The sequence below is a fragment of the Gorilla gorilla genome, chromosome 22 (genome assembly GCF_029281585.2).
Source record: "Gorilla gorilla gorilla isolate KB3781 chromosome 22, NHGRI_mGorGor1-v2.1_pri, whole genome shotgun sequence".
In the NCBI taxonomy this organism is placed as follows: Eukaryota; Metazoa; Chordata; class Mammalia; order Primates; family Hominidae; genus Gorilla; species Gorilla gorilla.
In genome coordinates this window covers 16,602,243-16,611,883 of record NC_073246.2, presented here as the reverse complement: position 1 = coordinate 16,611,883, position 9,641 = coordinate 16,602,243, and the positions used below count along the sequence as shown (strand labels likewise).

General features: G+C 46.8%; 1 protein-coding gene across 1 annotated transcript in view; it reads left to right on the top strand.

Annotated features, from left to right (window-relative positions):
- Positions 1-685: 685 nt before the first annotated feature.
- Positions 686-9,641, top strand: part of SAMSN1 (SAM domain, SH3 domain and nuclear localization signals 1) — a 137,431-nt gene continuing 128,475 nt past the window's right edge. The window contains exons 1-2 of the mRNA XM_063702748.1: positions 686-733; positions 1,133-1,173. The gene's annotated coding sequence lies outside the window, so the exon portion shown is untranslated. The remainder of the gene's footprint in view (positions 734-1,132; positions 1,174-9,641) is intronic.

Below are 9,641 nucleotides of genomic sequence, written 5' to 3'. Positions count from 1 at the left end.
TCCCTACAAGCAATGTCCTATGGGTCATGCACAAGTATTTCAAACTTGGTAATATGTGCTCCTCGAGTTCAGGGACTGACTGTTTCAGTGTGTGGGGTTTTAGTAACGTTCTGCTCAACCACTAGGAAAATAAAAAATTCAAATTGTCCTCTGCAGTTAAAAATCTTGATACAAACAAAATAAAGATTAGATAAATGGCCCCTTCAATCATTATCTTGGGGAAAGTTTATCTTGGATTTCACTGTGCTCAGGCTGTTACTATTAACGACCTGAATAATAGAATCAAACTTCCTTTTTCTGGTTCCCATTCACCTTTCCTTTTAGCCTTAGCATTTGTGTTTTTCCCCCTCAAAAGTGGAATATTCGTTGCAATTTTCTTTAGTACTTAAATTCCTACCATGCCGAACAAATGAACCTCTCCAGAACACAATCGGTTGCCTTTCATGTAGATATTCAGTAAATGTTTTTTAAATGGAGGAGCAGGTGAATAATAAAGACAGAATCTGAAGCGCTTTTAAAGGTGTCTAGGGCAGTTTAAGCTGTTTCAAGGATGGCGAAAAATATGACAAATTCTTACCCCAAAAGTGTAAGGGATTTTACACAGTGGTCACTTGATCTGAAGAAAAAGGTCAGATGAATCACAGATATATTTCAACACACTGAGGGTATTGTGATAGGCTACTTTCCATTTTTCTCAAATGAAGGCACTCTATGATACAACTAACACACCCAGGTATGTGTCTCTCTCCTTGGTTTTGGTGGATTGATGGAGGGACAGAAGGTTTAGATAATGAGGATTTAATTGGATGTTTTGATTTAAAAGACCTGTTGTTTCTTTTTAAACTGGCAAGGGCTTAAAATAAGATATAAGCCCTCGTTAATAAAGGAAATATCCTACCTTTCTCAAAGTTACAAAGACAAAAGGAAAAAAAAAGTTAAAATGTGAGTCAAACTTCTGTGACACATTACTAAAATACAACGGGGGACATATCAGTCTTTTTCACTAGGGAAAAGGCAAAAGGAACTACATTTGGATTATACTAGAAAATGAATGAATTCTCTTTCAGATCTCTTGATATAGTTTTGTCTTATTTTATGTTATTTATTTTATTCATTTTATTTTATTTTACAGGGAGTTTCTAATTTGGAGAATGCAAAACCAAAAAAGAGAAAGTAAGTCAAATTTACTTGGTAAACTTCATGTTCCCTTGGTTCTGTAATGTTGAATGTGAATTTTTAGTGGACTTCGTGCCAAAGTACTTTTTTTTTTTTTTTTGCAGCTGTCATGTACAAATCTAGATGTGGATTGCTTTGCTATCATTTCTCTGTTTATGCTGATGCATGGGAAAGCTGTGTTGTGACATTCCAGTAGACAGGGATGTGCAAATTAAATTTTCAGAAGAAACATGTGTCTAAACCAGGCCTAGATTAAAGTGGGAGCCTCCATAAAACCATATTTCTATCAGTGACCTATAAATCTTCTGAAGTATTTTTCTAATCCACATAAAAATGTGTTTGCAAAGAGTTTCAGGTTATTTAGGTCAGGCCTGGCTTTACATTCAGCACATCCAGCTGCCAGAGGACATGACATACACATGTTGCATAAGGTAATGGGATTTTAATTGATAAGCAGGAACTACACACGGGCAGGAAGCCGGTTTATGGGGAAACTTTCAGATTGGTTGCCGAGGATACAGAAGAATGGCTTCCTTGCACTCTGGATTGGTCTGAGGCCAGTTGTGAATTACGTGATGTTCTCTCTGGGTGTCCTTTTTCTCAAAAGCTCTTGTGCTTTTTCATATTCTTTCTTTTTTTTTTTTTCTTTTTTATTCCCCCTGCTCAAAGCTTTCTCCCAGTTAAAAATATAAAACACATCCATAGTAAGTAGGTAATTGGGTGATTAACAGCTTAGGGACCTCTCAGGCTGGTGTAGTTGTATTTTAGTTACAATTAACTATTTAAACTACAACACTGGCATTTGAAGCACGAGGTGGAGTAAAGAAGGGGCTTTGGCAGGGCCTTTCTCAGTCTTATCGCCATGTATGTGAGGCTGTTTTTCTGACCATGAATAAGAAATTCACTGTTATGCCCAGACCATTTGTTCCTCAAAGAAGACCACCAGAGTCCAGAGTCAAAGCCAAGCGGCAAGGATCTTTACTACAAGTTCGAACCTGGTCCCTCCATTCCACAGCATACAAGAGGGCCCTGAACAATGCGAGTGTTTGCTTTTTATAGCCTGAGAGTTACAGGGGAACAAAGGAATTTTTTTGGTTCCCGCTTTTTCAGTAAAACTTTGAACGGCTGTCTCCTTATCGGAGACTTTCCTGGTGGTGTTTGTACTGGGCTCAGGAAGTTTGAGAGATATATGGTGATATGTGGTGAGATGGGAGGATGGGATGTGTTTGTACTGGGCTCAGGAAGTTTGAGAGATGTATGGCGATATGTGGTGAGATGGGAGGATGGGATGTGTTTGTAGTGGGCTTGTTTGTTTTGAGCCTGGGGCTGGGGAATGTGCCCGGCTCCTTTCATTCCCCCCTTTTCTTTTCAGGTATTTTTAGAGCCAATCTTGGGTCTTATAAGTCTGATTCTCTTTCAGCGTTTACAGGTTGGTATTGGGCTCTGAGGATCATGAGTTGTACAGTGTCAAACCTTTCTCTAACGAACCACAAAATTCTGTTAACAACACAAGGTCCTACGGTAAGCAGAAATAGTAGACTCAGCAGGGGTCCAAGGAAGGGGGCTAACAGAGAAAACATAGATGAGTTCCACCATTGGTCTGCAGCTGAAGCAAACTGCTGTGTTCTTACTTCTGTGCTTAACTTGCGTAACTGTTGGACCCGGTCTTCCACGAGCCCTGATTCATTTATGTAGAAACAACAGTCTTCCTTTAGAAACATACACGTTCCCCCTTTTTCAGCAGTGAGTAGGTCTAAGGCCCTCCGGTTCTGCAAGGTTACCTGTGCTAGGGACGTGAGCTGCCGCTGGAGGGAGGCCAGGGACTCAGCTGACTCCTCCATAGCAATGGCAAATTGTTGGTACAGCTTGTTACTTTCTATAAGGGTGTGACCTAGGGCTCCCCCAGCCAGTCCGGCCGCCATGAAGGATGCGGTGAGGGAGATTCCTGCAATGAGGGGGAGAAATATGGCTCGTGCAGGTCTCGGTCTAGGGTCTGGGTGAATAACAGCACTAGTCCAGTTACCGGTATACCTTAGGAACTCGCCAGCAGTAAGCAGAGTTAACCGGGGAACTAATGTGACGGGAAGACACAGTAGGTTGGTAACAGAGGGGCTTGATAGGTTTTTAGATAATGTTCCATTACACCAGAAGAATATGCCTGACGGAGCCCTTAAGGTGATGTTAGGGGGCGTTGCAGTGATGCTGCAGAGGCTGGAATTAGTTCCTGAGAAACAGTAGGGAAACTTTTCTTGACTGGGGTTTAGGTATAGTGACACGTTAGGGATAGGGGCATATGAGAGGGTTCGGTGGTTGTTAGCTTGGGCTGAGGTGGAGGATCCCCATGGCAGGGGGACAGCGGTTAGCGGTGGACGCCCTAGAGTGGCACACAGAAAGCAGCCAGACAGGCTGTGAAGTCCTGTAAGGTTGGCAAGTTCTAATCCTTCTTGCAATAATTTTAACCAGGAAAAAGGATGTAAGTCTTGTGTCAGGCGGTTTTATTGTCACTGGATATTTCCATGGACCAGGGGCCGTACCTGCACTAGACCCCGCCACAGATAGAGGTGACTGCTAGGCCATGTGGAGGCGGAGGAGTAGTATACAGCCCCGTGTTGAGGCGTGGTCCAGCGGGAGTTCCAGGGGTCTCTAACTATCTATGTATATGAAAGGTCTCTATCTCGTCTGCGATGGAAGGGCCATCTGGGATCTATCTGTTCTTTTCCACCCCACCATCGGTATTTATGGATGTTACAATAGTTATAAGGGCAGCTGGCACTTTGGTGCCACCAATAGTGCTTACAATTGTATTCAGTCTGATCATACTCGAAGCATATTATTGGTGCCACTGGTTTGGCTACTGGGAAATCGGTAAAATTTAGTAAAATTGGGCTATTGCACCCTGAGGAGGGGCAATCTGCACTGGCCACTAATTTCCCGGGCTTATGAGGTTGCCCAGGGTGGGTTTGGTTTTCATAAAGCCAGAATCTCCAGACAAAGGGATAAGGAGCTGGCTTTATGTTTTCCCCAGCGGCCACTAGGGCGACTAATATTAGAGTTAGACTACCTAACTGCATGTTTGCAGTGAGCTATGCTGCCGGCGCAGGGTGAGTTTTAAGGGGTTGTTCTTAGCTCTGTCCACAGTCCACGTGTCCGGTGCTTCAGCCACCGCCATGATTGGCCCCAGAAGGTCGGAGGTTGGGTCCACTGGCTTGACGTGGGTGTAGTGGATCCACGACGCAATGCCTTCTACCTTCAGGGCGGTGGGTGTGGTCAGGAGTACTTGGAGTGGTCCTTTCCACCTGGGCTCTAGGGTCTCTTGTCAGTGTCGCTTAACCAGGACCCAGTCTCCCGGCTGGTACGGATGGGGTGTCGGTGGGGGACTGGTCTCATATAGCTCTTTCAGCTTGGGCCAGATTTCTTGGTGAATTTTCTGTAAGGCTTGTAAGGAAAATAAGAATTCAGAGACATTTTCTGTTTCAGACTTAAGCAGGTCATCTTTTAAGCTAGGAACCAGGGGTGGAGGTCTGCCATACATGATTTCGTAAGGGGTAAGGCCCAGTTTGTAAGGGGTATTACGGGCCCGGAACAGAGCATAGGGGAGAAGGACTACCCAATTAGCGCCAGTCTCTATAGTCAATTTAGTTAAGGTCTCTTTTAAGGTCCGATTCATCCTTTCTACCTGTCCTGAACTCTGGGGCCTGTAAGCGCAATGTAGTTTCCAATTTGCCCCAAGAATGGAAGCCAAGTCCTGACTTACCTTAGTGACAAAAGCGGGCCCATTATCTGACCCTATCTGGACGGGGAAGCCATACCTGGGAAGGATATCTTCCAGAATTTTCTTTGCTACGACCTGAGCAGTTTCTTTTTTTGATTGGGAATGCTTCAGTCCACCCTGAAAAAGTATCTACAAAGACAAGTAAGTACCGGTACCCGTACTTTCCTGGCTTTATTTCAGTAAAATCTACTTCTCAGTAGATACCGGGCCTGGTTCCCCTGAGCCTTGTTCCTGTTGCAGCTTGAGATTGGGGGTATGCGTTGTTAAGCTGGCAGACTTTGCAACTTGTTACGATACTGCTGGCCATCTCAGCTATATGTCTGATTTTGAGCTTGGAGCGTCTGATCAGGTCTTTCATCCACCGGGCCCCCAGGTGGGTGGTTCGGTGGATGTGTTCTAACACCTGTTGTCCTAATTTTTCTGGTAGGATGGTTTGGTCATTAGTATCAGTCCACCACCCATTCTGGATTTGTTTCAGGGGAAGTTTGTCAATCCACTGGAGATCTTGTTCTGAATATTCAGGGAAATATGGCAAGTCCTGGGGGCCCGGGTCAGGGAGCTGGAGTGCAAGGAGTTGGCTGGGAGCCTTCGCCACATTCCTTGCAGTTTGGTCTGCCAGAAAGTTGCCTTGAGCAGTTGGAGTAGTTAGTTTCTGATGCCCTGGGCAATGAACAATGGCTAATTTTTCTGGCCTCCATAGGGCTGCTAGCAGGGCTAGGATCTCTTGCTTGTTTTTTATCTCTTTTCCTTCAGCCGTCAGTAACCCTCGCTCCCTGTAAATGGCCCCATGTATATGCGCCGTTGCAAAAGCATATCGGCTGTCTGTATATACTGTCAGCTTTTTCCCTGCCCCTAAGGTAAGAGCTTGGGTGAGCGCTATCAGTTCGGCCTTCTGGGCCGATGTCCCCGGGGGCAGGGGTTCCGTCCAGATTACCTCAGTCTCTGAAGTTACTGCCGCTCCAGCGTACCTCTGGCCTTGATGCATGAAGCTGCTCCCATCAGTGAACCAGACGAGGTCGGCGTCAGGAAGTGGGCGGTTCTGCAGGTCTTTGCTCAGATTATCATGCCGGGGGGGCCGCCTAGGTTGGGTGTACTCTGGCTGTAGATGCTCTTTCTGTACCACTGCTGCCAGGACCTTGGTCATTTTTTCAGTGGCCTTAAATTGCTTTTCCTCTGGAGTATCTCTGTTATTGTAAACCCGCTGGGCTATCTGAAGGAGGTCCTGAATCTGCTTTCACTCCAAGTCTTCTAATTTCTGGAGTTTTCTCTTAATATCTGGGGCTGCCTGATTTATGAAAGACATTATAACAGCTGCCTGACTTTCTGGAGCCTCTGGATCTATGGGGGTGTACTGTCTAAAAGCTTCCATTAATCTTTCTAAGTAGGTAGCTGGGCTCTCTGTCTTCCCCTGCAGAATAGAATATACTTTAGCCAAATTAGTGGGCTTGCGAGCAGCTGCCCAGAGACCTGCCATTAGAGTCTGGCGATAAAGATGTAGCTGTCCCCTACCTTCTGCCATATTGTAGTCCCACGCCGGCCTGGTCAGAGGAAAGGTTGCGTTTATGAGGTCGGGGTTGGCAGTCGGTTGACCGTCGTCCCCCGGGACCAGCTTTCTAGCTTCTATCTGTATTCTCTCTCGCTCCTCCATGGTGAACAAGATTCGGAGAAGCTGCTGACAATCATCCCAAGTGGGCTGGTGGGTGAACATGACACTATCCAGTAAAGCCAGTAAATCTTTGGGGTTGTCTGAAAACCGAGCACTCTGAGTCTTCCAGTTATACAGATCACTGGTGTAGAATGGCCAGTACTGGAGCCTGGGGATTCCTATGTCATCTGGGGGTCCTATTTCCCGAAGGGGTAAAGCCACCATGGAGTCAGGTGGTTGAGGGGGGCTAGTCCGCGAAGTGCACCCTCGCGTCCACCCCGCCGGCCCTTCAAAGTTACTTTCCCTTTCAGCGGGCCCGTGTGTGCCGGCCGCCTCCCGTCCGCCTGCTCCCTCCCGCAGCTCAGCCAGGGGGGCTGGGGCCTGGGTCCCGGAGGGGTATGGAGGGGGTTCTGTGAACAGTGGGTCCCCGCTGTCAGGTAGAACAGGATGGGGGGGGCAGTTGGCTGCTTGGATTTTAGTGGTCGAGCAACCAGTGCCTTACAGGGTTCAGAGGCTAATTGGAAAGGGGACAGCCAAGGAGGCGGGTTCTCAACAAGGTCCTGCCATATGAGGATATATGGGATTTGATCTAAGTTGCCCGCATGCCCAGGTAGGAAAATCTTGGACTTTACTCTAGTGATGACAGCAAGTCGGAAGGTCCCTTCGGGTGGCCACCCCACATCAAAGGCAGGCCATTCGGAGTGACACAGAGTAATTAGCTTTCCTTTCCTGATTTCTATACCAAGATCATGGCCCCTTGCTCTAACTTCTTTGAAATTACTCGTAAGGAGAGATAGGGGAGTGCTCTGGGTATTACCCATCCTGTAATAATTTGTAGTCTCTTCCTATAAAGGAATGTGGGTTTGAATCCCTGTAAAGGAAATCTGATTTGACTTCTTAATGATATCTAATCGCAGGCACACTTTGGCAGCCTTGGTCAGAGTTAGCTGCCTAGATCGTAGTTGCGCTGAGGCAGCCCAGGTCAGAGGCAGCTGCTGCCCGCCAAACCGGGGCAGTTCAGATCGCAAGTGTGCACCGGAAGCCCGGGTCTGAGTTAGCTGCCTGGGTCCCGGTCGCGCTGAGGCAGCCCAGGTCAGAGGCAGCTGCTGCCCACCAAACCGGGGCAGTTCAGATCGCAAGCACGCACCGGAAGCCTGGGTCAGAGTTAGCTGCCTGGGTCCCAGTCGCGCTGAGGCAGCCCAGGTCAGAGGCAGCTGCTGCCCGCCAAACCGGGGCAGTTCAGATCGCAAGCGCGCACCGGGAGCCCGGGTCAGAGTTAGCTGCCTGGGTCCCGGTCGCGCTGAGGCAGCCCAGGTCAGAGGCAGCTGCTGCCCGCCAAAACCGGGGCAGCTCAGATCAGAGACAGCTGCTGCCCGCCAAACCGGGGCAGCTCAGATCAGAGACAGCTGCTGCCCGCCAAGCCGGGGCAGCTCAGATCAGAGACAGCTGCTGCCCGCCAAGCCGGGGCAGCTCAGATCAGAGACAGCTGCTGCCCGCCAAGCCGGGGCAGCTAAGACCGCAATATAGATCAGATGAGAGCCAGGGGACGTCTCCCACTGGTCTCCGCTGGCTGTCCTATAGCGCGTCCGCCAGGACTGTGCCAGCTCCAGTTTCAGACCTCGCGAGTCACAGATTCGGATTCAGAACAGACAATAGACACAGACAGACAAACGGAGACGAGCCAGCTCACCTATCAGTAGATCGATCCTAGCAGATCTGTTGACCAGGAGTCTGGTGGGCTTGGGGAATCCCGGACGAGCCCCCAGATGTTATGCCCAGACCATTTGTTCCCCAAAGAAGACCACCAGAGTCCAGAGTCAAAGCCAAGCGGCAAGGATCTTTACTACAAGTTCGAACCTGGTCCCTCCATTCCACAGCATACAAGAGGGCCCTGAACAATGCGAGTGTTTGCTTTTTATAGCCTGAGAGTTACAGGGGAACAAAGGAATTCTTTTGGTTCCCGCTTTTTCAGTAAAACTTTGAACGGCTGTCTCCTTATCGGAGACTTTCCTGGTGGTGTTTGTACTGGGCTCAGGAACTTTGAGAGATATATGGCGATATGTGGTGAGATGGGAGGATGGGATGTGTTTGTACTGGGCTCAGGAAGTTTGAGAGATGTATGGCGATATGTGGTGAGATGGGAGGATGGGATGTGTTTGTACTGGGCTTGTTTGTTTTGAGCCCAGGGCTGGGGAATGTGCCCGGCTCCTTTCATCACTAATTCCAAGGAAAGTACTTAAACAAAATAGTAGCCGTTTGCTTATGATTGATGCTTCTGCAGAATATAGGCTACCAAAACATAGATGACAGAAGCAGGAAAGTGTCTGATGATGACCAATTTACAATTTTTCAAACATAAACCAGATCAGTTAAGGTGGGCCTCAGATTTCAAGCAATTAAAATAAAATTGAAGACTGCTTTCAGTTCCTTATTTTTATTTTTATTTTTTTGCCTACCACTCTCCTGATGGAAATGATGTCTCATGTTGTTATACACCTACATCACTTTACAGTATTATAAACAGCTTTGTTTGGAATTCTTGCTATATGCCAAGAGATGTCCTAAGCATTTTGCATTAAAAAATTAAAAACAAACAAAAGATTAAGAAAAAGGAAACCTTATATATGCATGTTTTTGCTTACAATTTTGAGCTTAAAAAGGGTCACCTTCCTTTTAATTTAATGACTATCAAGAATATGTATCTGTGCTGCCGAAGCGAGCACATGACTATCAAGAATATGAATAGTGGGAAACACTTAAGCTATAACAGTTAGTGATGAGATATGTGTGTTTACCCACACACATGAATTGATTAGCAGTCAAGTCAGCATAGTCCTATCCTCTGTTTCTGTTTCAAAACATTTTATTATGAAAATTTTCAATCATACATAGGGGAAGAGTTAATGATAAACTCATATCACCAAACTTAAACAAGGATCAACCTGTAGTCAATTTTATTTCTACCCATTCTACTCCCTCAACTGCATCCCCACTGTTTTTGTATTAATAAAGCAGATGCCAGACACATAATTTCATGCTTCAGTGTAT